This window comes from Pteropus medius, unplaced genomic scaffold (genome assembly GCF_902729225.1).
Source record: "Pteropus medius unplaced genomic scaffold, Ma_sr-lr_union100, whole genome shotgun sequence".
In the NCBI taxonomy this organism is placed as follows: Eukaryota; Metazoa; Chordata; class Mammalia; order Chiroptera; family Pteropodidae; genus Pteropus; species Pteropus medius.
Genome location: NW_024343579.1, coordinates 796684 through 818971, shown reverse-complemented (window position 1 = coordinate 818971; position 22288 = coordinate 796684). Strand labels below are relative to the sequence as shown.

Below are 22288 nucleotides of genomic sequence, written 5' to 3'. Positions count from 1 at the left end.
TCTGGCATTTAATCAAATCCAGAGTCATTATGTAAATTTAATCACCTTGCAACACACTAGTAATTTTATTATCTCCTTTTCACTTGACAGTGCTGAGATACAAGTTGGGTTTGGAATTCCAGAGGTAGAGCACTCTGATTGGAGGCATATTAAGGAAAAGGTACTGTGGAAATGAGATAAAAACTTTATTCTTGCTATTGATTGTCATCTTTGTACATGTACAGATGTCCAACAATGGGTTTTTACAATGAAGTGTGAAGATTTAAAGATTTCCACCTTTCATAACGCCCCCATTAATTTGCAAAGAACCTATTTTGAATGGACTATGTTAAATCTACTCCTGTCATATAGAAAACCTTAGCACTGAATGAGATGTGGTTCAAACTCGCCTTAACACAGGGGCCTCCTTCACATTTGCGTAGCCCATTTTGATGTGGCCACTGGTTACTAGCATGATGTCTTGTGTTGGATTATTTAAGCCATAAGATCTATTTAAGCCATAAGATCTATTTAAAGTTAAAGACAGTATTTCCATTCATCAACACCAGCTTCAGTAGATGTTTAAAAGGTTCATTGGGGTTGATGAACCTGGTTAAGTTGGATTTCCCAAAGGGCACTTGGGTTTTTGACATTGTGATTCACACTAATGATAGTGTCTTAAAGTAATGAAGCTAACTACTTACAGAGTGAAATTAGAAAGGAGGGAAGAGGGAAGACATGATAAGATGTTGAACTAAACTCGCTAAGGCAGAAGAAATGGCATTTGGGGTATCTTTTCTTCCACTTCTCTGTTTCACTTTCCCCATTTTTTCTTATCTCTTAACCTGAAAGAAACTCTTGAGAATATCCCTTCTCCTGTGGACAAAAACTCCATGAGCTCCTCCATCCATATGCTGGAACATGGAGGCCCCTAGTCAGCCAGGAAGCCTGGAAGACATCATCATCTGATGTATCTTGCAGAAATGGAAGCCAACAACTCAGGGAAATGCCCCTAATTTGGGTACAATTCAGATGACCAGGTTTCCCCTACCTAGAGTGCTACTTATTCCAGTGAAAACTTTTCTTTTTTTTTCTAAAACTCCTTATTAACTCCATGAATCATAACATGGCCTCATACCAAGAAATCAAAATGGCGTAACTTGGATTAAGATTGAAGCGCTTTACTATCCAATTTCCCATCAAGCTTATTTGTTCTCTGTTTACTACCGATACCTCAGCTTTCTCTTCCTAAAATGATTGTAATAATCACTACCTACTCTAAGGGTTGGTATAAGGATTCAGTGAGACACGGATGTGAAAGTATCCAGCTCTAGGTCTGGCCCAGAGTACATGCTCAGTGAGGGCAGGTTGAATCAGAATGATCTTATGCTTAGGAGTCTAAAGGGCTGACTTTTGAGAAGTATTTATATATATATATATATATATATATATATATATATATATATTAGATACCAAGTTCTGTGTGAAAAGATCGTGGTTTGAAAATATTTTCTCCCAGTCTATAGCTTGACTTTTTTATTCTTTTAACAGTGACTTTCACAGAACAAAACTTTTAAATTTTGATGAAGTCCAATTTATCAGCTTCTTTTTTATAGCTCATGCTTTTGGTGCCATATCTAAGAACCCTTTACCTAACTCAAGATCATGAAGATTTTCACCTATTTTTTTTCTAAAAATTTTATAGTTTTATGTTTTACATTTGGATCAATTACCCACCTCGAATTGATTTTTGTATAATGTGTGAGCTTTAGGTCAAGGTTACATGTTTTACCTATGGGTGTAAAATTATTTCAGCACCATTTGTTGAAAATACTATCTTTTCTCCATTGAATTGCTTTCACCTTTGTCAAAAATCAATTGGCCATATTTATGTGAATCTATTTCTGGACTCTGTTCTGTTTCATTGATCTGTTGTTCCTTTCCTTTGCCAATACCACACTGTCTTGATTCCTGTAGTTTTACAATAAGTCTTAAAATCAAATAGTGTTATCCTTCCAACTTTATTCTTTTTCAAAAAAATTTTAGCTCTTTTAGTTCCTTTGCTTTTCAAATAAATTTTACAATCCACTTACCTGAAAATATAAAAAAGTTCTGTTGGGATATTGATTGGAATTGCATTAAATCTGTAGATCAGCTTGGGAAGAATTGATATTTTTACTGTTTCCTTCAATCCATGAACACAGTATCTCTCTGTATTTAGATATTTTAAAAATTTCTTTCATCAGTGGTTTATGGTTTTCAGTATATAGTGTCTGTACACATTTTATTAGATTTACACTTAAGTATTTCATTTTGTTTGAGCTATTGTAAATTGTATGTGTTTTTTTTTTTCAAATTTTAGTTTCCATTATTACATTGGGAGTGTATAGAAGTATGATTGATTTTTGTATGTTGAACTTGTAACCTACCACCTTAATAAACTTACTATTTCTAGGAAGATTTTTTTCAGTAAATTCCTTGGGATTTTCTGTGTAGACGGTTAAGTTGCCTGCAAATAGAATTTTATTTCTTTCCAATATTTATGCCTTTTATTTATTTTTCTTACCTTATTGCATTGGCTAAGACCAGTATGATGTTGAATTGGTGGTGAGAGAGAATGCTTTGCATTGCTCTTGATCTTAGAGAGAAATAACTTAGTCTTTTGCCATCAAGTATGATGTTATCTGTAGTTTTTTGGAGATGCTTTTTACCAGGTTGGGGAAGTTTTTCCTTCTATTTCTACTTGCTGAGAATTTTTTATCATTAATTTATGTTGACTTTTCTCAAATGCTTCTTCTGCATTAATTGGTATAATCATGTAGTTTTTATTCTTTCGACTGTTAATATGGTGAATTACATTGATTGGTTTTTCTATTATTGAACCAACCTTCTAATCTCATGATAATTTCAGTTGACCGTGGTATATTATTTCTTTATATATTGATGGATTTCATATGATAATATTTGTTAAGAATTTCATGTCTGTATTCATGAGGGATATTAGTTTATAGTTTACTTTTCTGGAACTTTTTGTCTGATTTTGGTATCAGGATTAGGTTTGTCTCATTAAATATGTTGGGAAGCATTTTCTTTTTCTATTTTTTGAAAGAGATTGTGTAGAACTGGTGTTATTTCTTCTTTAAATGTTGTGTAGAATTTGCTAATGGAATCATCTGGGCCTGAAGATTTTTTTCCAGAAGTTTTCAACTACAAATTCAATTTTTTTTAATGATTATATGATTGTCCAGTTTATCAATTTCATCATGGGTGAGTTTTAGCAGTTAGCGGTATTTAAGGACTCATTGCCTTTTTGATCTTTACTCTGTGAAGTAGGCAAGACAGATAGTCTTAGCTCACTGCTCAGAACAGTTCCAAGTACATAGTAGAAGCTTAGTTAATATTGATAGGATGAAATTGGTAAATGAACTCCATTTTACAAATGTGGAAACAAAGGTTCAGAGTAGTGAAATGACTTGTTCAAAATTATTTTGTTCATAAATGGCAACGCCAGGACTCAAACCCCCAAACAAAAATAGCTTTTGAAGAAGAGAAAGTGAGAAGGGAACTAATTCAGCATCTATTTTGTGCTAGACATTGCTGGGTGTTTTCATATAATATGTGTCGTTTAAATTCCGACAACAATCCTGTGATATAGGTGTTGCTGTTTCCATTTTTAAGTCGAAAGAAGTAAGGCTCTTTATTAGTCAGGGTCCTAACAGGAAACATATGGCACACTCAAACTGGGATAGTTTGAGGAGGGTTTAGTTAAAGGACTATTTACGAGGTCAGCAGGGTGTAGGGAAACCACAAGGGCTAGTATAGTGAGACTGTTACCCCCACCACCACCACCGCCCAGGCCCAAAGGGATGAAGAAAAGGAGAATCTAGAGAGAGAACATATAAATGGAGAGACCTCTAAGCAGATAGCTTTGAGATGAACAGTGGTCTTTGATCAAGGGACATTGCTAACTCCACATAAGGTGATTTCATAGGTGGAGGGTGAACAGCTAAGAGAAAACTACACTCTTCTCCCAGTAATTAATCACTGGGCAAAGGTCATTTCTGGCCAGACCCTACCGGAAGCCCAGAGGCGAGTGAAGCCTGTTGGTATAATCCATACCAGTCAGTTTCCTGGGGAGGAAAGCAGGATAGAGACTGAATCTGGAGAATAAAGAGGTTAAGTAACCTGTCGAAGATCACACAGCAACCTGGTAAGAGGCAGATCTAGAATTCAAATTCCAAGGCTCCAGTTTCTGACACTGCACTTGTCCATCTTCCCCAGGAGACTGGCTTTCAGGGCCAAAGTATTAGAAAAGGACCTTTGATAAATCCCACAATGCGTATATGTTCTCATTTCATTTCTCTATGACCTGCAATGTAAATGCAGCTATGTTGGTATCATAAATTAGCATTAAGATACTGGGAAAGAGAATGTTAGGAGGTGAAAGGAGTTCTTTCTGCCTGAGCGAGGAGCCAAGAAAGGTGATGAAAGTTAGGGGAGAGGACATAAGAACCGAACCATAAGCAGGCCAAAAGCAAGCAAATTAGGCTAATATTGACTGAGTGCTTTCTATGTGCCAAGTACAGAAGTTGACAGAGGTTAAAGGGTTCTGAAAAATCAAGTTTGCATAAAAAGGAAAGAAGCCCTTTGAGGAGTTTATGTCATTCTGGGGCACTAGAGGTGAGAGGATTTGTGCATTCTGACTCTGGAATTCAACTGATAAAGCACTGGATGGAGGCCCAGATGGCTGTCTGGAGCAGCTCGAGGTCCTTGCTAAGAGCCCAGCCTGCTGGTGGGTGAAATAAGTAAGAGTAGAAGGAGGCGAGAGAAGTGGCCTCCATGACTTAGCTGACACCTGCAATTTGCTTAGGTGTGTATAATCTGTATCTTAAAACCCCTCACATTGGGCAAGGCAGGCCAGTATGCAACCAGCAACCACTGAAGTGGGGCTTTGGGCTGAGAGACAGACTGTCTTCAAAACTGAGGGTTAGACCTCCCTGCTTCCCTGCTGTGATCTCTATAATAGCAGCCTCAGGCAGCAACACCCAGTCTGGTCTACCTCCTCTCAGTGTCTCTATCCAACGTTTTCTGTGGGGGCTCTGGTTGCATGGGAACTGGTTTGAGCAAGACTACCTTGATCACCAACTCTTACAGTATCTAGCTCAGTAGTAATTCTCAACCCCAGCTGAACATTAGGATCATCAGGGGGCAGAGGCAGCTTCATATCCTTGTGACCGGTGCAATTATACAGGGTCCCATGCTCAGAAGGGGGCCCCATGCTAGGGCTTTAATGCTGTGTGGTTGCCATTTGAAATTATTAATAATTTTATCTTTGAACCTGTGTTTTATAAGTGAAGTCCAATGGGACAGTAGAGCATGCACTTGGTGCTTGCAACCTCGATTTTTTCACATGTTGTTCCACTTACCACTACCTACCCATATCTTCAAGATGGGTTTTTGACTGTCACTCCCTTGATTCCTTGTTCCTTGGGACCCTCTTTCTCGATCCCATCCATATCCATCTAGTGGGAGCCTGGACATGGGGAAGGTCAAGGTCAGATGCTTGCACCCTGCAGCCTCTCGGGGTAGGGCATGAGAATGACCATCCTTGTGCCTGGTTCATAGTACTAGGCATGTTCAGTGGGCAGCTCAGTGGGGGCAAGCCTCTTGTCCATTCCTGATCGGGGTACCTAGTCTGTCCTTTTGGAGAGGTTGCAGTACCCTTGGGAAGTGCATATATGCTATTGGTTGGGATGGCAGGCTCATGGGAAGGGGGGTGATGCCTTGCTCAATTCCCTGCCCTCTAACAAGACACAACATGTCAGTCCAGCAGTGGAAGGGGGTACCCAACAGTTGTCAGGCCCAAGCACACACATATGACACAAGTAATGGGGTGGAGTTCCCAGGTGCCTATAATGGTCTACACTTGTCCCATGAGTATTTTCATGCCCTGGAGAGTGTCCATTGGTCCTACTCCATATCTGGATGAGTTTCTCTTCCTCCTTCCACCTCTCTTGATTCTGCCTTGTGTTCATCTCCTTTGGCCAGCTCAAGGCACTTTACAGGGATAAAGCAGTCAATACAAATTATGCAATTTTGGTGATTCTGCATATGAGTTAAACGCTCTGATATTTTTATTTAAAATTGGCATTGTATAATATAAAGATGAATGGTAAAAACACATGTTAATAATTTAAAATTTTACTTTTCCTTGACTTAGAATGACATTGAAAAGCCAGTAGAAAATATCATGACAAATTGAATGAGACACTGCAGAAGAAAGGAAAAATCTTTATATTTTAGTACGTTTAATGGCGCCATTAACCTGTTTTTTGAACAAGGGGACCCACATTTTCATTTTGCACTGGGTTCCATAAATTATTTACCCAGTCTTGCCTGGGTATATACTTAAGACATATGAGTTCATCCAACCTTTTGATATTGTATAGGGCTCCAGGCATCTGTATTTTTAAAGGCATCTCAGAGAGTCTGTCATAGAAAGAAATTACAGATAAGGAAGGAAAGCTAGAATAAACTCTGTGGTTCTATATTTGAGTCAGAGATTTCCATATGAAAAATAAACATATAAACATATCTATACCCATATCTATAAATATGTATGTAAAGATAGATACAGAAACACTGATATGTGTGTATACATGGATTATTTTACATGCATGTGTCTCCTACCTCAGTTCTCTGATGGATCTAAGAAAAGTCATTGTGTTTTTTTCCTAGTTTTTTCTAGTTTTTCTTGTAAGGATAGGAATGATGACTTCCAAGCTCTTATTGGAGCTGAAATCAGGAGGCTATTTCAAAATTTATATAAAAAGTCACAAGTCCTAGAATAGCTAAACAATTTTGAAAAAGAATAAAATGGAAAGAATCAGTCTACCCGGTTTCAAGACTTATTATATGGCTACATTAATCAAGATAGTGTGGTTTGGCAGAGGGATGGACACACCGATCATTGGAACAGAATAGAGAACCAAGAAATAGACCCACACAAATATGCCCAACTGATTTTTGACAGAGTTGCAAAAGCTATTCCATGGAGGAAGGATAGCCTTTTCAACAAATGATGTTGGAGCAATTGAACATTCATAGGCAAAAACAAACAAACAAACAAAGCAGTCATACCTTATGTATATATTATCCCAAAATGGATGATGTAAGTTTTTAAAATGTAAAACTATCTTTTAGAAAACAAACAGGAAAAAATCTTTTGGATTTAAGGTGAGGCAAAGATTTCTTAGACTTAACACCAAAAGGCTGACATCACCAGCATGTCACGTTGATGTTACATTATGAGAAAGGCATTTTACCTCCATGCTATCCTTCCCCAAAATACATAATCCCAATTTAATCATGAGACAACATCAGACAAACCTGAATTTGGGGACATTCTACAAAATATCTGACAATTAATCTTTAAAATTGTCAAGGTCGTGAAAAACAAGGAAACATTGAGAAATTGCTATAGACTAGAAGCAACTAGGAAGATATGATGACTACATGCAACATACTATTCTGGATTTTCAATCCTGAACAGAAAGAAAAAAGGCATTAGCAGAGAAACTTATGAGGTACATCGTACAAAATAACTGATCAGTGTTCTTCAGGGTGTCAAGATCATGGAAGACATGGAAGGACTGATGAACTGTCATAGATTGGAAGAGACTTAAGACATATGACAACTAAATGCAAAATGTGGTATCCTGAATTTGGTCCTGGAACAGAAAATGGATATTAGTAGAAAAACTGGTGAAATTAAAAAAAAAATCGATGGTTTAGTTAATAGTATTGTTTCAAGATTAGTTTCTTAATTTTGATAACCATGGTTACTTAAGATTTCGACCTGGGGAATGCTGGATGAAGTGTGTGAGGCAGCTGACTATGCTTTTTTTGCAACTTGCTTGCAACTTTAAAATTATTTCAAAATAAACTTAAAAAATAAAGCCCACTTCCCCCAGGATATTCTAATGTATATATAGCCAGGGCTGAGGACTGATGCTAGCTCATCCATTAGGTTCTGCATCATGAGTTTCCACTGTATTCTACTCTCTAGCCTGCTTTTTCTCCATCACAATTGAACTGCTCTGGAGGGATTTGTTTTCAACTAGAGTCCCTCACAATTCATTTTAACTCACTTTCTAAACAAGGAATACCAGCCCTTGATTGGAGGCAGGAGGCTGGCATTGTGGGTGGTTAGGGCCAGGTGTTTCAAGACAGTGAGAAGCAAGGATGGCCTCATAGGGCGATGCTCTGGTCTTAGAAAGCAGCCTTAGGTAGAGATAGTCAACATCTTGGATAGCAAATTCCTGTTGCTATGACAGCTTCCAAGAGCACACTTGTCTCATCAGAGCCTGGGGCTTATTCAGTTGGCTCCACCCTCTTCCTGGAGTGCTCTGTTTATTAAAAGGGCCCTGCCCTTTATTTTGCTAGGATTAGTCATTATGGGTTGGTGAACTGCCCTTTCCCCCCCTCCACCCCAGCTTTTCATCTGCACCCTAAAAGGGAGGGCTGTGTCTTTGGGCCTGCTGAGAGTCCTTCAAGAGAGCTGATCTGAGAGAAAATTAAGAACAGCTGGGGGTAGACACAATGACATCATATGCCTCTAGCATGAAAGGCAGCTCAGAAACTCCGAATCAGGAAGAAGAGAAAAAATAATGGGAATTGGAGAAAGGGGCTGAGATTTGGGAACTATGCAAAGGCTGATTACTGGGGAAGACAAGAGAGGAGATTAATCTCAGAGCACAAGAGCTAGCTGAGACATTGAAACTCTTAGTAAGGACCTATTAATCTAGTATTTAGCACTTAGAGTCTATAGATTTAACAGCTAAAACTAAACAAGGACAGATTGGTGAATGCTGTGATAATGCCCTGAGGCAACCTGTGGTTAGGAGTAAGATTAACAAAGAAAATGGTTAGAAACAGCTTTATTTGTAGAATAAGTTACAAATTGGACCCTTTGTATATAGACTTTCTTCTTTTCTTGATTGTTCTGTATGAGATTGCTTGGCTTACATGTAAAAGTACATTTATTTACTTTTTACTTTATCATTTGTTCAAAAGCAATAGATTCCTCTACATAAAATACTGATGATTGTTTGGAATGGTATATCCTTAGGAAACTGAACAATAAATTTGTTCAGCTTGAAGGGGCATTAGAGATGATGTAGTCCAAACCTAATTTTACAAGTAAGGAAATTGAAGCCTTAGAGAGATAGGTGATAGCTCCAAGATCACACCGCTATTATGTGACAGAATTGTGTTGCAGCTTAGGTCTACAAATTCCCAGGCAAGTGCTGTTTTCACCCCATATCTATTTTACCTAGTTTAGCCATGCCGAAAGAGAGTCTAAACTTCTATCCCTATATTACTACTAGTGACTATCAGTGGCTGTCACAGATAAAATGCAGGCCACCTGGGAAGAATCAGCCTACTTCTACAGAATTCTCAGAATCCTTAGCATATTAAGCATGATGTGCAAAAGTCACAGTGAAAAACAAAGTACCAATATGTACTTTGTTCGGCATTTATTTTATTAAATCTTTTCCTCTATGTGTCATCCTTAAATATAATGCTGTTGCTCTGTTTAGCAGTTTTTAAAACATTATCAAGTTTAAATAGCAGTATCTGGCAATACATAGTTACATTGTCTGTTTCAAGCAACCAAACACAGAACTGATATACTTGAAGCTGTGCAATTATGGCAGTTACTACCATTTGTTGATACCTTATCTTAATTGCAGATTATCTCTTTGATCAGTGAATAAACCTTTTGAAGAGTGAATGTACAACCTAAACCTAGTAGAATAAGAGTAGAGTCCCTAACATTAGTCTGAGAAATCTGATTGAAAGTTATAACCCAGATAGTATGCTTCATCAAAAAACTTCCATTGTAACCTTAGAAGTTACTGAGCATTAGTCCTCTTAAATAACATGTCTTCTGAGGAGTGCAACTATTTCAAAAGAAAGACAACACACTTAATAGACCTTAGCAAACAAAGTAGAATTAATGAACTAGTCAATAATGGAAAACAAACTGGAGTATCACTGAAGAGCGAAGGGAACATATTGGAAACAGAAAGCAGGAATAAACAGTTACAAAGAAGTATTTAGAAATATCAGCTATGAAAAATAAGAGTTGAAATGAAGAATTTAACAAAATATTACATTAGTTTCAGGTATACACCATGGTAATTAGACATTTATATAACTTACAAAGTAATTGATCACTTCGATAAGCCTAGGACCCATCTGACACCATACATAGTTATTACAATATTATGGACTGTAGTTTCTGTGCAATACTTTTTATCCTGTGACTATTTTTATAACTGCCAATTTGTACTTCTTAATCCCCTCACCTTTTTCAGCCATTCCCCCAAACTCCCATCTGGCAACCCTTGAAATGTTCTCTGTATCTGTGAGTTTGTTTCTGTTTTGTTTTTTCATCTAATATTGTATGTCAACTATAACTGAATAATAAGTATTAAAAATAAAGAAAAATAAAGAACTTGGAGTGGGGAGGCTAATAACAAGATGGATATAGATGAAGAATGAACTAATGAGGTAAAATACCAGGTTGATTATCTTTCCCAGAAGGCATCAGAAAGGGAAAAATTGTTGGGAAATATTTTTTAAAACCTTTAGAGACATAGAGGATGGAAGGATAAATGTCATCAGTAAAAGAGAAGCCCAAGAAGAAGAGAAAAAAGTAAGCGGAAGGGAGTTAAGTGTTTGAAGAAATAATGGTGGAATATGGATGCCCCCAGTTGAAAAGGATTCAGAGTTTGCCAGACAATATATAAGATAAAACCTATGTCTAGATACATGGTAAAAATAAAAAAATATCAAAGACGAAGAGCAGACTTCTCAACAAGAAAAAGCAGGTCACCTACAAAGGAACAAAATCATATTGATGTCCCAGTACTCAAAATACAAGAAGACAGTGGATTGCTAATTTTCCAGGTACTGAGGGGGAAGAACTTAGAACCTAGAATTTAATACCTAGCTAAATATTATTTAAATGCAAGATTGAAATAGTCTGTCATTCAAGGCCTCAGAAAGTTTACCACACAAAGGATCTCTTTGAAATAAGTCCAATAAAACAGTATATACAATAAATAAAAATGGATAGATTCCCCCAAAAGCCTCTCACAAATATTCCTTTGATTTATCAGGTTCATCAAACCTCCGCTTACTTCGATAGCATTTCCGGGATCAAGTTCTTTGGAGGGAGCCAGAGTGTGGAGCTTGTATGCTATTTTGTAGAAACCATGAGTGGCTCTTTTCTGCTTTTGTTACGGTCTTATCTTTTCTGTTAAACTTATAAACTACCCGAGGACACAGTATTATTCATTTCTCTATTCTCAATAGTATCTTTCACAGAACTCTCTACAAGGTAGGTATTCATTAAATGTCTATGGCAGGAAGGAAAGGAGAGAAGGAGTGAGGGTATTTTAAGGCTGGAACATGAAGCTATGATTGTTTCAATTTGAGAGAATAGCTTTTCTCACCTGTTTTTGTGACATTCTACTGTGTGTCAATATTTTGCACTGCAGTGGATCACGTTTAACATGTTCAGTCTGACTATGAGTGACTTGAAGATAATTGAGCATTATTCATTTCACTAACAAAATATCAAAAGCAACCTGCTTATTTTGACTTTATTTGTTCATTTACTTGATTTACCATGGCCCTCAAACTCCCTCTGAGTCATTAATGATGGAAAGTGATATGCTCACATACCAGTAAACATCCCCAAGTCAGGAATAAGAAGGGAAAGTAATCCACAAGGGTTTTATTTTGTCTGGAATTTGTCAACACATCTCCACAGAACTGGTGAAAATCTCTCGCCACTCCTCTTTTTGCTTGTCTGTGTCTGTATAACAAGTGCTCACTGAGAAAGCATAGGTAATGCACACCTGTTGGCATCTAAACCCTAAGAACTCAGTCTTGAATCAGACACCTTCGCCTTTCAGAGAAGAACTGAGTGGGTGGGTAGTGTTTCACACTTTTCTTTCCCTTGGCATCATTTGGAGGCAGACAGAGCAAGAGACACCAGGTCTGAGAGGGACGTCAGAGTTATTTCTTTATACACTTCCTGTAGGCATATGTCATCTTTTCCACCCATCTGAAAAACATTTGTGTATGTGTGAGATGTTTGCCTGTGAACTATTTTCACTTTCCACAGTTGTCATTTTGTTGCAAATCCCAAAGAAAAGGAGCCGGACAAAACAGAAAACGACAGTAGCAGACCCCACCCCACCCCCACCAAACACATATGTGACACTTACACATCTTGGAGGCCAACATTATCAGCAGCAACAAATACCAGCAGAATTCTTTCCCACCATCCTCTGCTCTATGTTTCCTCACCCCCGATACAGTTCTTGGCTATGCGCTTTTAACATTGAGTTGAGGTTGTTCGCAGAAACTCTGGCATCTGGAATTATTTGAGTTCCTGCTCAGGTACTTGGAATTCTTACTAAAATTTTTTAGAAAATCATATAACATTTGAACACTACATCTGTTTAATTCAGTAAATAGTCATGGAGCACCTGCTTATTGCAAGCTCAACTCTGGGCAACGCCCAAGTACGCCTATCAGTGCGAAGGAGGTGCTGGGGAGGAATACAAATAGACTGGAGGTTCGAAGCAGGGATAATATCCTGGTGGAACAAAAGGAAAGACATCTTGAGAAGATAGCCTTGGGGACTGGCCTTAAACGATTGGTAGAATTTCTATAGGCAGAGGCTTTCCAGGAGGCAAGAACAACTTGAGTAAAAGTAACAAGGTGAGCAATCATAGGATCCATTTAGGGCTGTAATAGTACCTGTGTATTGAGTCGTTACTCTGTGCCATGCATAGTGTTAAGGGTTTTACATGCATTCTCTTGTTTAATTGTCACTCACAACAATCTCATGAGTTGTAGACAGTATCGTTCCTACTGTACAAATCAGGATGCTAAGGCTCACAACAATTAGTAAACTTGGTCACCTGCTAAGAGATGGCAGAACAGGAAATCAAACAGGAATTCAGGCTCCAAAGCGTTTTCTTTCGTCCGTCCATCCGTCCGTCCATCCGTCCATCCTTCCTTTCTTCCCTCCTTCCTTTCTTCCCTCCCTTCCTCTCTCTCTTCCTCTCACCTTCCCTCTCTCATCTCTCTCTCCCTCTTCCATTTTTATTGGGATATAATAGACATATAATGCTGTATTAGTTTAAGGTGTGTAATATAATGATTTTATATATGTGTATTTTGTGAAATAATTACCACAGTAAGTTTAGTTAACATCCATCGGCTCATCCATCGGCTCACCACTAGGTTCTGTGCCTCAGAAATAAACTGGAAAGAATGGTTAGGGTCATGCTATGGAGACCTTTCAGAGTTAACTGAAGAATCCTGAACTTAAGGTGGCAGAACCGTAATGTTAAAGAAAAAGGGATTTTTCTATGACAGGAAACAAAGCGTCAGTAAGGGATCAGCAGACTGGGGACCAAAAAATAGTTCCAAAATTTTCTTCTTTTTTTCATTTGTTCTGCCCCTTCGTGGGAAGAGAATGGACTAAGAAAGAACCTTCCCTGTGCCTCCTAGGGCTCTTGTGGAGAGCTTCCACCTTATTTTTTATTTTTTATTTTTGCCAGTACTTTCTGTTCTGCTCCATTTTTTTTGCCACTGCACATGGTCTTACCTCTGGAAAAGAAGGTCAGAATCTGAACTTCTTTGTCTAGCTGTAGAATTGGATTACTTAAATTTCAGTTCCTATTGTATTATCTTGGGTAACTGCAGCCTCTCTTACCTTTTTTATTAATTTTAAAGATTAAAGTGGATTTTTATATAGCTTCTCCTCGGTCATAAAAAGAGGATTCCTTAATTGTCCATGGTTATAATCTCCCTTTTCAAACTTATCCAGAAACTGGAAGGTCCGCTTGCCCTCACTTGATAGTTAGCTACCTCTTTTACCAGCCTTGTTTTAGAATCCTGAAGGAGCAAGATCTTGGGATCTTTAGACTTGCCAAGCTGTGGTCCAGTTTTTGACCTTCCATGTAAAAGATAACCAGGGGAGCCCTCAATGAACTTGGTGTTAGTTCAGGCAGAAGCCTTTAAAAAGATTTTATTTTTAAATAACTTTAGACTTGGCAGAAAAGTTGAAAAATTCATCCAGCTTCACCAAATGTTAACACTTTACATAATCATAATAAAACTTCAAAACCAGGATATTAACATTGATACGATATTATTAACTAATTTACAAATCTTATTCAACTTTCACCAGTTGTCCTACTGATATCCTTTTTCTGATTGGGGATCTAATCGACGATCCCACTCTAATCTGGAACAGTTCCTCAGTCTTTCTTTGTCTTTCATGCCCTTGACACTTTTGAAGAGTACCCATCAGTTATTTTGTAGAATGTCCTTCAATTTGGATTTGTCTGATGTTTTCTTATGATTATATTGAGTTTATGTTTTTCTGGCAAGAATATCACAGAAGTATGTGTGCCGTTCTCAGTGCATCATCATATTTGGTGGTTCATGATATCGATGTGTCATTAGTGGCGATATTAACTTTAATCATTTGGTTACAGGAGTGTCTGCCAGTTTTCTTCACTATAAAGTTACTGTTTTCCTCTTTGTAATTAATAAGAATCTTGTGGAGAGATACTTTGAGACTGCAAATATCCTAGTTATCATTATACTTCTGCCCACTAATTTTTGCATCACTTCATCTGTCTTAAAAATCATGAGTTCATTCTGATACCTTTTATTCCACCCTAACAGCACCCAGGTCATTCAACCCTTCCTCCTTTCCTTATTTTTAACTCTATTCTTCAACCGTGGTGAAGCTGACACTTATTATTCAAAATATATTTACCTACTTGATCAACCCTAACATACAATGTTCTCACCTCCCTTCTTTTCACCCTGTTCCTGCCCACCCTCTGCAGGTAAGCAAGCTCATTCATTTCTGATTTATCATTTCTGTATTTCTTGTTGTACACATGAGCAGATGCATGTGAAATCTCTTATATCCAATTTCTCCTACATAAAGAATAACATACTATAGAAACTCTTGCAATTTGCTTTTTCCTACTTAACACTATATCCTGGAAACCACTTTATGTCAGTTCATAGAGATCTTCCATATCCTTTTATTACAACTGCATTAGAACTCCATCGTATGGATATATCATAGCTTATTCAGACATTCTCCTAGGTATGGGCCTTAGGGTTTTTCAATATTTTGAAATGACAAACAATGCTGCAATAAAAAATATGGTACATATGTGTTTTTGTATTGTCAGAAGTGTATCTTCATGGTTAATTCTTAGAAGCAGAACTGCTGTTTCAAAAGGTAGGTGGATGTTAGTTTTGTTAGCTATCGAAAAATCCTTCTCCGTGAGAATTGTACCAATGTGCATTCCTACCAGCAATGTTTGAGAGCACCAGTTTCTCTGCAGTCTCACAAATAAAATGTGTCCTCATACTTATAAACTTTCATCAATCTGATAGGTGAGAAATGGTACCTTGGTGTTGTTTTAATTTGCAATTTTCTAATTTTGAGTGAGTCGGAACATCTTTTTGCACACACGTGTGTGTGTGTGTGTGTGTGTGTGTGTGTGTGTGTGTGTGTGTGTGAATTATCTGTTCATGCCACTCCCACTTTTTTCCTACCAGGTTTTTGGTCCTTTGTCCCTCAATTTTTGAGCAATTTTCTTCATATTTTAGGAAACTAGCCTTTTATGATATATGCTACAAATATTTTCTCCCAGTTTATCAGCTGTGCTTTTACTTTTGTGTTTTTTGTTGTTGTGCAAAGATTATTTGCATTTATGTACCTATTAGAATGGCTAAAATTTTAAAAAATAATGGGAACACCAAATTCTGGTGAGAATTGAAAAAATTAGAACTCTCACACATTGCTTGTAAGAATGTAAAATGGCAGGTAGTCACTCTGGAAGGAAGTATAACAATTTCTTATAAAACTAAACATGCAGTTACTATGTAACTTAGCAATTGCACTCTTGGGCAGTTATCCCAAATAAATAAAAATTCGTGTTATGTAAAAATGTGCACACGGATGTTCATAGTACAGCAGGTCCTTATATAATATCCTTTTGTCGAATGTCGTTTTGTTATATATAAAATTGATGAAATGCTGTAGGAACTTAACTCTTGTTTATATTAATTAGCCTATGGCAAATTTGGTTTTGTTATATGTTATTTTGCTTAAAGTTGTAGAACCTATCAACGATTTTAAGTGAGGACTTACTATAGCTTTATTCATAGTAAACCCAAATTGGAAACAACCCAAATATCCTTCACCTGGTGATGAGTAAACAAACTCTGGTATATCCATTCCATGGACTACTACTCAGCAAAATAATAATAATAATAATAATAATAATAATAATAATAATAAAATAAAAAATAAAAACTGATGTACACAAAATCCTGGATGGATATTAAGGACTTGATGCTTAGTAAAAAAGCCAATCTCAAAAGGTCAATACTGTTATGATTCCAATTATTAACCTTCTTGAAATGACAAAATATATAGATGGAGAATAGATTAGTGGTCGCTAGGGGACAGGGACAAGGGTGAGCAGCGTATGTGACCGTAAAGGAGTAGCATGAGGGAATACCTTTGTGGTAATGTAATAATCTTTTATCTTGATCGTAATTATGATTACATGAATCTACACATGTAATAAAATTACACAGATATAAACTCTCACACACATGTGAGTACATATAAATACTGGTGAAAACTGAATAAACCCTATAGTTTAGTAACTGTATTTTGCTATAATCATATAAGGTGTCACCATTGCTATAATCATATAAGGTGACTGAGGGAAGCATTCGATGCACCCTATGAACTATTTTACAATCTGCTGTTAGTCTATAATCATCTCAAAAGAAAAAGTTTTTAAAAACCAGTGCTAGAGTTTAATTAGAATAGCATTGAATTACACATTAATTTGGAGTGGGGAGCAAGGTGGAAAGTCCTGTGGTCAGTTCACATTAGGGAGACGGATGAGAACAGCCTTGTGATAGTTCCTCACCAAGCTGCTTATTTCCCCTGCTCCAGAAAGAATTGCAGGGTGTTCTTCCACGACCCAAGTCAGCTTATTATCAAGCCTTGACTTAGCGGCCCATATGGAGACAATAAAGGTCAACAGATTACCGTGTGGCGGAGCTATTCTCTTACACATTTAGCAATTCTTGTAGTTCAGTTCTGCTGGCAAAAATATTTTAACTTTTGTTTTATGTGAAAATGTCTTTGTTTTGCCTCCGTTCTTGAGGAATATATTTGCTGAGTATTAAATTGTAGGTTGGTATTTTTCATCACTTTAAAGACTTTGAGTTCTCTTCTGGTCGCCATTGTTTCTGATATCAGCTATATTCAAAACTTTCTGCCCTCGCCCTTATATAAAGTGTTATTTTTCTCTGGCTGCTTTTATGATTTTCTAATTATATTTGGTTTTCAGAAGTTTGACTGTGATATTCCCAGAGTTTTGTTTTCTGTCCTCTTGGGGTTTGCTGAGCTTATTGAATCTTTAAATTTGGGGAAATTTAAGCCGTTGCACATTCAGTACTTTTTTCTACCCCACTGTCTCCCTCCTCTCCCTCTAGAACTCTAATTTCATATATGTAAGACATTCGGATATTGTCCATATGTCCCTGAGGCTCTGTTCATGTTTTTGTTTCCTGAACTATTTTTTCTCTCTGTTCTTCATATTGGGTATTTCTATTGTTTTATCTAAACTTCACTGAAACTTTTTCTTTTCCATTTCCATTCTGCTGTTTAGCCAATCTAGTGTTTTTAAAAAATTTTCAGCTATTTTCCAATTCTGGAATTTTTTTTTCAGTTCTGGAATTTTTATTTGGTTCTTTTTTTTAACAGTTCGTGGTTCTCTGATGTGATTTTCTATCTTTTCATTTATTGTGAGTATAACAATAAATGTGTTATACTCTCTTACTCCTTTAAGCATAGTTATAGTAATTGCTTTAAATTTCTTGTCTGCTAATTCCAACATCTGGGTCATCTCAGATAGTCCCTGTTAATATTTTTCAGCTCTTGCAAATGGATCACAATTTCCTAAATCTTCATAAGCTGAATAATTTTGGGTTGTATCCTAGATATTTTTAATGTTATTTTGTGGAGACTCTGGATTCCGTTGTACTCCTCTAAAAAGTACTAATTTTATTGTTTTGGTAGATTGTTAATGTAGTGATATTCAAACTCTAAACTGTGTCCCTTGAGTGGTAGTTGAAATCTTAATTCAGAACTTTGATTTTATCTGAAGTCTGCCCCCTATATGTGTGGTTCAGGAGTCACTTGAGATTGGAATAGAGTCTGTGGACCAAATTGGGGTTTCCTCTGGTTCCCTCCTTTCCAGGATTCCACACCCCGTTTACTTTCTAATGGCTGTGCTTTTCCCAAGTTCTGTCCTATACTTCTTCATACCAGGAAGACTGTGAGTTTACTATTGGTGTCTTACTCTTGGTGTCTTAGCCACTTGTCAGCTTTAGTTTGTCTCTCAGCCTAAAAGCTGTAAAACTGAGTAACTCACCTTGTGCCAACTCCTCTTCAGAATATGCCTGTTTCTGTTTGTTTTCTAGTTTCTTTAATTGTTGTTTCTTCATTTTTTTTTTCAGTTTATAGTTGCTGTCTACAGGAGGATCAGGATCAATAGTTTACTCGGCCATATCAGAAGCAAAAGAAACTATCTTGCTCAATTTTGATTTAACTCTCACCAAATTGTCCTTAATATAGGATTCTGTCCCAGAGGGGAGACTTGGCAGGTCAGCTCTAAGAGTTCACAGGGGCTAGATTTCTCTAGCCCCTTCAGTCCTTGCTGCAGGCCCCTCGTGCTCACTTGGTATTGGAGGGAGTACAACCCCTCCCACTTTCAGCTGCTATTCTCAGTTGTCTCAGCATGCTTCCAGTGAATATTCCTTGTGAGTTCCTCTTTCACCAGAGTTATTGGCTACCTTGGATTATAATGAATAGCTATGGGGAGAAACTAAAGCTTCAGCCTTGGCTGGTGCTCCCCAATGAGTTTGATGGAGAAGATATGACTCCAGGAGAAAACTTCTAGTGTTACAAATGGTAACTCAGCCTTGGCATTTCTTTCTTTCAAGAGAAGCTTCTCCCAATTGCAGTCTTCTAGCTTTCTGGGCACTGGTGTGTGGATGCAGGTAGGGAAAATCTCTTAAAGGCCAGCCAATCCACATGCATCTGTTGCCTAGCACCCATCATCCCAGCCAGCCCTGAGTTGTACCCCGAAGTTACCAAGCCACCCCTGGTGGGCATTGGTGTACAACTTATATGCCTCCCAGTGGTGAAGGGGCAGAAAATGGTCTTCTCAGGGCAATGATAAAGAGAGAAAAAGGATCATATTTTTAAAAAATTTCCCTTTAACCCCTTTCCATTATTTGTGTCCTTATTTTGGGGGCTGTTTTCCCCTAAAGTCCTACCCTACTCAGCTGTCTAACCCATTTGCCTTTCATTTTCCTGGAGATTTTCTTACTACGTTTATGCTATTTTGTTAGAACCATGTATCTCTGGATTCTGTGATATGCCCAAGGTCGGGTTCTGGAGAGAGGTCCAATTTGTAATTTTGCAACTTAATAAGAACTGGGAGAAGTACCTCTCTGTATGAAAAAATGAAAATAACAAATTCTTTACGTACATATTTCAGGACATTGGAACTTAACAACAGGAGATTCCTTCTGAATTCTAGAAGATACTTGAGAATTTCAATCAATGAGGAATAATTGATCATCAGCTTTGGGTGCTTCTCCAGTTAATGAGATAGACATAATATTACCATCTTGGGTATAGATATAAAATTAACCTGTATAGATATATGTCCTAACAATACAGGAGACTTTTTATTTTTATAAAATGTCTCATCGATAAATAGTCTGGAAACCAATGAATGACTTTACCTGTGACACTATTCACTAGACATAGGGCTGTGGTTGCAATATTTGTTATGTAATAAAACTAACAAAATCTGATTTTTTTTTACTTTATAGGCTTTGCTTATTGTCTTATGAGGATAAGTTATAATTTATAGCTTATAAGGAGATTAAGATGATAGAAAATTTGAATGAAAAAAAAGCCATATCAAATTCCTCTAGTTCTTAATTTTGTCTTAGCTATTGAAACCCAATTAGACACAGACCAAATTCCTGTTTATTGGAAGCTTTAGAAGTCTTATAAATGAGTGCTCACATAGTTATAGGAGACCATTGCTTTCTACTCTATGCAGTCTTTTGCAAAAAGGCATTGAGTCATTTTAATAACAAGTGTGCGTTCCATAATATACTCATTCACATTACGAAAACAGCCCCAACCATTTACAATCCAGTAATTCCAACTGTTTAAGCAAAGAGTGCATGAGCCATTAACCAGCTTCTTTCCTGCTTACATCTTCTCTCTCATTAGTACTCCATCCCTACCCCCATGCCTGTAGAAGCATTATTCATGTCCTCCAGGACCAGCTCAAATAGTATCGAGCCCATACCTCCTACATAACACAGAATTGATTGCTTCCTCCTTTATTCTTCTCTTTCTTTAACACCGAGCCTAGAATCTGGCCTGTAGTAAATGTTAGGTGGATGCAATAAGAGTAAAACCAACTGTGAAATGTTATCATTTTTGGAGATTGGCCACAAAGATGGTGCTTTCAAAAAGGCCTTTCTTCTTTACTGCCAAGACCCAAGCAAGCATGCTAAGTAAGATAGACTGCTTGTCTGAGACTCACTGTGTCTATTTATATCGGGAACAGAGGGAACCAAGAAGCATGACATTTACTGAGCCTGTGGATGCCGGCATTAGCTTGCTCGGGCTTAGGGGAGTAAGGCAAGGTACTCTTGATTTGTGTGCTTGGTCAGGTCATGCCATAGGCATGGAGACAGGTCTCTTCCATTTGTCACATGCTTCTGTAGCCACCGTTGCTCAACAGCACGGGTGGGTAACAAATGTGTTTTGGTGATATTTTCAGGGAGGGGGGAGAGTGTTATTAGAATCCAAGGTGTTGTTTTTCCTTCCTGTTTCATCAGAAACCCTTCGAATTTCGAGCTCTTTTAAATTAGAAGTATCAGAGACGCCTTTTTAGTTACACTGATGAATGAGTTATTCACCTCTGTCCCCTCCCCATTATGTTCTTCATCTGAGGCAAACGACGATGCTCATTTAACTTTTGCATCCTCAGATTAACTGAAAGTGGAACAACCTAATATATCTCCCAGCGTTGGAGCTTAAATTCTGAGGACATCATTTTTCATTTTCGAATGACACTTGACTTCAAGAAAGAACAGCAGACAGACCAAGCAGCAATGCTGGCCTTATCTGTTTTGCGAAGCGTCTCTTGCAAAAAAAAAGAGCTTATGGAATTTGGCTCTATTTTCCACAGCCATGGGATAAGGGTCGCGTGTAAATAATAATATCCTGTGCTACTTAGGCCTCATTTAACTGTATTTGTTGCTTTAGAAGGAACTGCCAAGTGGGGTGTTTCTCAGAGCTCATGCTTGACATTCCAGAAATACTGTAGGGTCCACTTCAAAGATGGCACTCCACACCACCAAGCTTGTGATTGTTGGCACGCTCCTGATCATCACCCGGCTTCACGTTGACACATTCTTTCAAATCACATGGGAAGTGCACCCTCTGGGAAGAATGAATCTGGTACCCTGAGGGCGGGCCTGTCCTTATGAGAGGCCTTTGCACTTAACCACATGGGTGTTTTCCTGGAAAGCTGTGGTAGCTTCGAGCCTAGGATGACTACATTTGCCGAACTAGGAACAGTGAGGTGATTTTTGCAAGGTTAGCTGTTGTGTTGTTGACAGAACACTAAGCTGGGCTGTACTCTCCAACTGACTAGCTCTTGGGCCTTGTGAAACGTTCTTGGTCTTTCTGGCCTCAGTTTTCAAATATTGAAATGGTGAGATTACACTAGATAATCTAAGTTCTTTCCCAGCCGTGAATTTGCTCAGGTGACATGAAACAGTAAAAACCAAACGGGGACTCAGTAAATGGAAGTTTCCAGTCCAGGCTCTGCAGCTCATTAACTGTGACTTGGAACAAGTCACTTAGCCACCTAGCCTCAGGTCTCCATCTCTGGGGAGACCAGTGTCTTTACCTGTCTCACCTGGTAGTTGTGCTGATCAGGTAAGGAAACACTTTATTTTAAAAGTTAGAAACATCTCACCTCTGCCAAAGAGCTCATGTTACTATTATTATTCCTTTGCTGGGTCACAACGCCCAAATTATATGACCTGGAAG

At 37.8% G+C, this 22288-nt stretch overlaps 1 long non-coding RNA gene across 2 annotated transcripts in view; it reads left to right on the top strand.

The window, feature by feature from the left end:
- The window catches only part of LOC120606389 (uncharacterized), a 192068-nt gene that overhangs the window by 45408 nt on the left and 124372 nt on the right, over positions 1-22288 (top strand). For both annotated transcript variants that reach the window (XR_005653881.1, XR_005653882.1), the window contains exon 8: positions 91-160. This is a non-coding gene — a long non-coding RNA (uncharacterized LOC120606389). The remainder of the gene's footprint in view (positions 1-90; positions 161-22288) is intronic.